General features: G+C 33.5%; 2 non-coding genes across 2 annotated transcripts; both read left to right on the top strand.

Annotated features, from left to right (window-relative positions):
- Positions 1 to 332: 332 nt before the first annotated feature.
- LOC114270983 (U2 spliceosomal RNA) lies at positions 333 to 528 on the top strand. The gene has a single exon (XR_003632160.1). It is a non-coding gene; the product is annotated as a U2 spliceosomal RNA (small nuclear RNA).
- Positions 529 to 2,046: 1,518 nt separating this feature from the next.
- LOC114270985 (U2 spliceosomal RNA) lies at positions 2,047 to 2,241 on the top strand. The gene has a single exon (XR_003632161.2). It is a non-coding gene; the product is annotated as a U2 spliceosomal RNA (small nuclear RNA).
- Positions 2,242 to 6,158: the final 3,917 nt, after the last annotated feature.

The raw sequence follows: 6,158 nt of genomic DNA, 5'->3' as shown, positions 1-6,158 counted from the left end.
TTTTTGGTTATTTGGCTAAAAAGGTAGGTAAAAAAAACTTGTATGTTTGGGATGACTTTTTGGCTAATTACGAAAAGATGTGCAAAAAGTAGAGAGAAAAGAGAATCTTTGACTTTTTGGTATAAGTTGTTGGCTTTTTGGCTAATTTAGTAACTTTTTGACTAATTGGCCAAAAAAGTAAGTCCCCAAACGGAGCCTGATAACATTGTTGTGTATACCTGTTATGTTATGTGGTTCTTAGAAGTGAAACTCACTTGTCCCACATTGGAAAAGTGGAACAAATGGAGAGTGAAGGACAGATATAAAAAAAGGACTGAACAACAAGAAAAAGCATACCTTTCTCGGCCTTTTGGCTAAGATCAAGTGTAGTATCTGTTCTTATCAGTTTAATATCTGATACGTGAGCCATCGGCTCACATGATATTAAATTAATTTTTTTAGGGGAAGAGCCCATCACAGTAGCTTGCTACTGGGGTTCTTGAGTGTCGCCCATGCGTTGCACTACTGCATAGGCCTGGCACACCCCTCCAATTTAGTTTCAAAATTTACAGGCCCGAGGCGGCCTTCTTTTGGGCTTCGAAGTTGGACTCAAATGTACTTGCTTTGTTGAATGCCAAGGAACTGAGTTTGTGTTGGATGGAAAAAAATCAAGAAAGAATGGAATTGTAATAAAATTACAATTAAAACGGTGGATAGGTCTATTTGGACAGATATAAATTGTATTATTATTTTGAATGCGGAATCTATTTTGACTTGTCCAAACCCTCCCTTAACCACACCTAGTTGCACTACTGCACTAGTTTGGCACACCTACAATCTAGTCCTAGTTGCCAAAGTAAAAAGGCCAATTAGAGCCAGTGGCTTAGAACATTGATGGTATTATATCTGTAGTTCACTTTTAGTAGTGACCCACTTCAGATCAAATTAATGTTATTTGCATATCGTGTATATATAATGTAAAATTGAACAAGGTTGGAGGTGCAAGTCATTCCAATAGGGAGAAACCAACATAAAGCTTTCTTTATTGTGGATCCATCCAGGACCAGCCAAAGGTGGTCTGACAAATAATAGGTCTGTAAATGTTGGGTTAAGTCCTGGGTTTTATCAGATTTCCTAGTTGGGTCTTGGGACTATGTTGAATCATTGTTTGGGATAATGATACTATTTAAGATTTAAGTTGTCCCACAACTATTTTTAGTTGTGCTGCAACTTGGGAAAATGTCCTACTTACTCTGCTCCGAAAAATTTATTTTCATGTTGATTTTTTTTGATAATTCAGGACAACCTTAGATTAGACATCGAAACTTGGGAATAATGAGATGCACCGCTTCTCATCACTAGGTGAAAAGCAAGGGTTTTGGCTTCACCAAGAATTGAACCAGAGACCTAGAGGTCCCAAGTCTTTGCCGACTCAATTACACTCATGGGTGCGTTCAATTACATATTATAACTCGCTTAATCCAATACTTCATTCACCTGGAACATCCATTAAAGTGAGATTTGAAGAGGGCTAAGATGTACGAGCCTTGCTTGGCAAAGAACAAGCTAATGTCAAATTAGAGATGTAGAGCTATACTAAATGTGCTCCAGCCATTAAATCCAGATTGTCGACTTGCTTGTGCTTTCCACTGCTGCAATGTCTTGCCTGCACGTTGCACTACTGCAGAGGCATGGTGCATAAATATCTCCGTCTCAATCAAGCTTATTAAAAGTAAATTTCGACGCATTTTCAGCTTGTATTACCGGGGGCAACCTCCAACCCATTCCTGTAAATCTGTGCCCAAAATCATCACTTATCCCAGCCTAGTTTCACTAGTTTGATAAATGCATAATATTGGTTTTACCAATCTAGAATATGAACAGCCAAAAATTTAACTTTTCTATTTAGTTGATTGGTGAAAGGAAAACTATCAACTAGTATCACCTGTGTTGTTTCGGTGATTCTTAGTTCTTAGAGGTGAAAAGTGTTTGTCCCATATTGGAAAACCGAGACAAATGGGCAGAGAAGGCTAGACATAAAAAAAGGGCTGAACCAAATTGTAAAGCATACCTTTCTCGGCCTTTTGGCTAAGATCAAGTGTAGTATCTGTTCTTATCAGTTTAATATCTGATACGTGGGCCATTGGTTCACATGATATTAAATTAATTTTTTAAGGGAAGAGCCCATCACAGCAGCTTGCTGCTGGGGTTTTTGAGTGTCGTCCATGCTTTGCACTACTGCACGGGCCTGGCACACCCTTCCAATCTAGTTTTTAAACTTATAAATGTAGATAGTTTTGGTTGTCATTAGCCAATGGTTAGAGTTTAGTCTCCAACTAATTTTGATTTCTTGTAATTGTTTGAACCGTTATACATTCTTGATTTCTTAATCATATTTATATTATCAAAATTAGCAATGATTCAGAGTATAATGACATGGCAACGGAAAAAAAAAAAATCAAGACTAAAGCACTGAGCTCAGCATTTTAAGCATTTTTTTAAATCAAAATGTTCTTTTATAATGTACGTGTAAAGTAATGCTATAAACATTAATTAGTCATTTGATGTTAGCTATTACACTATTCAAAACATTTTCGAAATATAGAAATCAAATTGTTCCAAAACAAATTACACAATTTATATTTGTTTGCTTCACATAATAATTTTAGCTTTTATTAAATAATTGGAATATGGACATATAAAGTCAATAAAAATCATATCATGACTTAATAAAAGGCCGATGAACAGTGACTTTGACACAAGTCATGGGTTTTTAATTTTCTCAAAATATTAGGTGGCGACTCTAAGATCTAGTGATGTAGTGTGTTTCTGGCAAGGTTTTTGTAATAAAATGAATTTTCTATAAAGTTGTTAAATCTAAACTCTCATATCGAAGAAATCAAGGGTCCGGATTGTTTAACGCGCACGAGTACTCCCGAGCGATGTTATAACCGCTGTTGCTCTCAACAGAGTCATTATCACTGAAACCATCGTTGTAGTATTCTTTGACAGCGACACCATTGGCAAAGGAAGAAGGAGAAGCGGGGGAAGGTAGAGAAAAACAGCAAGAGGAGAAGAGGATTGAAGACTAAGGTGCAGAGAGAGATAGAGTCTAGATCGGCAACGAAAGTGGTGATACCGGCGACAACGAAGGTGGTGGTGTTGGCGACGACGAAGATAAAGCGGAGAGAGAAGAGATAGTGAGAGGAGACGGAGGAGAAGGCGCTAGAGAGACAATTGTGTTTGTGTTAGGGTTTGGTTTGAAACAAATATATATATATATATATAGATATATTATAAGTAGTTTGGTCATTTTACATAAACTTGTCCTTATAGACAAACTATTTTAGCGTCTGGACTCTTGACCAAATAAAATTTAATTTTGAATTTATACACCGAGTGCCCTTTTTAATATGCAAGTTAAGATGAAAATTTTAAATTTTTTTTATAAGAATTAGTTACTTTTACGCACAACTAACTCAAGTATTTTTTTGAAATCTTTTTTTGCAAGAAATTGGAAAAAAGAAAGTTACAATCTGAGGATGGGCTTCGATTGTTTCGGGACCTAAAGCAAATTTCAACACGGGCCTTTCATACATATTTTGAAAAATAATAATAATTATGTATCTAATTTTTATTTTTTTGATATTTGATATTACTCGTGAAAATGTCACTTCCAGTATATATCTATTAAAACATAGTTAAATATACATTAAAGTTTACAATAAAAAAATAACTAAAATAATCTAAATTGAAGTTTCAAATAAAAAATAAACAAACTGTAACAAAAATGACTTAAATATCATTCTTCTTACATTTTTAATTGTAAAATTATTGATTTAGTTTGAAGAATCCAAAGTATAAGCTAAGGTGGTGTTTGGCAAGTGGGTTGGGGCTAAAATAGCCACAAAAGACAAAACAGGCTATTTTAGCCACAACAAACAAAACATCACATCCAACCCATAATCATTACACTCTTCTCTCACAAAAAAAAGCCAAAAAGCCAAAAAGCCGTTCCCAAACCAAGCTTTTTAGCCCAGGCTAAAATAGCCAAAAAAGTCAAAAAGCCAAAAAGCCAACCCACTTCCCAAACGGAGGCTAAATCTTTTTCGATGGATAAAATTGCTAATCCATTTAAGATTTCATTTGATATAGTTGAGCAAAAGTTAAGATGTAATCAACTTTAATTTGAGAAGAACAATTGTAAGTAGTATAGTCAATTATATTGTATACATAATCTATATATTTAGAAAATAATCATTCAGTAATTTCAAATAATTTATCACATCAACTATCTATTAATTTTAAATCATAACTACATTTTGTTAAGGCCCTTTAAATTTAGTGAGATTTTGAAGCTATTTTTTTAATCAATTTTCCAATGCTCAAAGTGACGACTTCCCCAACTTATACCCAAAACCAGCCTTAACAATACTATAATAAGTTGTAAAACAAAATAAATTTTCCTACATTTGTTAATAATTTGATACAAATCAAACAAAAGTAATAATAATAAAATTTAGGATTTTTTTTTAGGATTCCTGATATTAAGATTTTATAGCATAAATGGCATTCAATATTTTCATAATGTCTAAGGTCCCTCAACATTGATCTAGAAAAATTCTGGACTTCCCAAAGAATTTCTCTGAGTTCAAGCCAGAGAAAATTCAAGGTAGCGTTTGGTAGAGTTTTCTAAATTTGACTTGAGAATAGAAGTTGTATTTTGAAAATAGGAGTTGTATTTTGAATTTGTGAATTTTGGAATTATGATTTGAGTGTGAAAAATTTGTTTGGTGAATGAGTTTTGAATTGAGTGAGAAATTTTTGATGTGACATGATATTTGATACAAAAACTTACAACTCATAACCAAACATACAACTCAAAATTCTATTGAAACTCATAAAAATTTTTAAAAAATTCGAAAAATATTTTTTGTTGACTATATAAAAATTAACATGTGTCAGTTGCAACAAAAAAAAAAAAAAAAAAAAATTTCACTGTTCCGGTCAACCGGCCGGACGTCCGGTTAGCACAAATTTTTCCGCCTTCAATAGAGTTTTCAAAAGTGAGCGTAGAATTAATTTTTGAAAGTTGCAAACAAACGTCATATACAAACTAAAGGCTAGAACTAAAGTTCCAAAACCTTTCCAAACACAACCCAAATTTCTCTGGGTTCAAACCAGAGAAAATTGAACAACACAGAGAAAATTAAACAAAGTGGAGAAAATTACCCAGAGAAAATTGAAATTTCTCTGAGTTGAAATTCAAAGAAAATTGAATAACATAGAGAAAACCAAACAGGACAAAGAAAATTGATCAGAACAAAATAATAACAAGTTCCTACAATTTCCTCACCACAATACTAAATTTTGTAAATTTACAGCCTAACTTCCTAACAATTTTTATTTTTATTTTTGACCAACCTTCAAAATCCAAACCCAAATCCCCAATTCACCAACTTAGCAAAATTACACAGCAAAAATGTAATACAAAACTAAAACTCCAACCCATTTCTTAACCAAAATAGCACTAAAATTTGTGAATTCATCCATATTAAACCAATTTCCATTGACAAAAGCTCAAATTCCAAAAGTTTTAACACTGAGAAAAGAGAAGAAAGACATCATAAAGAGTTTTACAGGGATAATACATCCATCTACATATATACATGTAGTGAGAGAAATACATCATAAACTACAGAACAATTAGAGAAAATTCAATCCAAGAATTTCCTTCCAGAGAAATTCTGGGAAGGGTTAGAGAAATTATCTGGAAATCTAGAAAAAATTCACACAATTTCCATATCTAGAGAAAATTTTGATTTACTCACAATTTTCTTTATATTTTGACCAAAGAGTGCATAACACACCTTAGCAACCAAGCTTCCTCATTCTCTTCACAGTCTCCTTCTCCACATCAACAATGGTAAGATCTCTATCATCATCATCATCATCATCATCATCATCATCTCTATGTAAATGTATAAATCTTTATTCTTCGTTTTTGTTCAGATCATTCTAGAGAAGAATCGTAGAGAGATCTCCCAATACCTTGCAGAGAGTGGCTAGTCCTATTCTAGCTGGTGGTTGTTTCAGTAGCGGTCCACTTGGTGATCGTTCGACATCCCAGACGAGAGTCCAATCATGAAGGTCGGTAAATAGAAGGAGAGTCCGATCAT

This window comes from Camellia sinensis, chromosome 1 (genome assembly GCF_055761805.1).
Source record: "Camellia sinensis isolate YWXY chromosome 1, ASM5576180v1, whole genome shotgun sequence".
Classification (NCBI taxonomy): domain Eukaryota; kingdom Viridiplantae; phylum Streptophyta; class Magnoliopsida; order Ericales; family Theaceae; genus Camellia; species Camellia sinensis.
The sequence above is the reverse complement of the archived record's forward strand: the minus strand, read 5'-3'. Positions and strand labels throughout refer to the sequence as shown.